The following is a 345-nucleotide window of genomic DNA, read 5'->3' as shown; positions in this document are numbered from 1 at the left end:
GTCACTACGGCCTCTATGTCTGTCCTGGTTAATGATTCACCATCCAAACCGTTTAAAATGGAGAGGGATTTAAGACAAGGAGATCCTCTCTCTCCTCTTCTGTTTGTTCTTGTGGTTGATGTGTTGCATAGGATGCTGGGGATCGCCGTAAGGAATGGGCGCATTGCTTCGTTGCTAGTCGGGAGAGATCATATTGAATTGTCGCATCTCCAATTCACAGATGATACTATCTTGCTTTGCCCTCCAGAGACAGAAACAATTGTGAATTATAAGAGGTTGCTGCGTTGTTTTGAGATGATGTCTGGGCTGAGCATTAATTTTGATAAGTCGAATTTAATATCAGTT

Source organism: Arachis duranensis, chromosome 3, assembly GCF_000817695.3.
Source record: "Arachis duranensis cultivar V14167 chromosome 3, aradu.V14167.gnm2.J7QH, whole genome shotgun sequence".
Taxonomy (NCBI): domain Eukaryota; kingdom Viridiplantae; phylum Streptophyta; class Magnoliopsida; order Fabales; family Fabaceae; genus Arachis; species Arachis duranensis.
The sequence above is the reverse complement of the archived record's forward strand: the minus strand, read 5'-3'. Positions refer to the sequence as shown.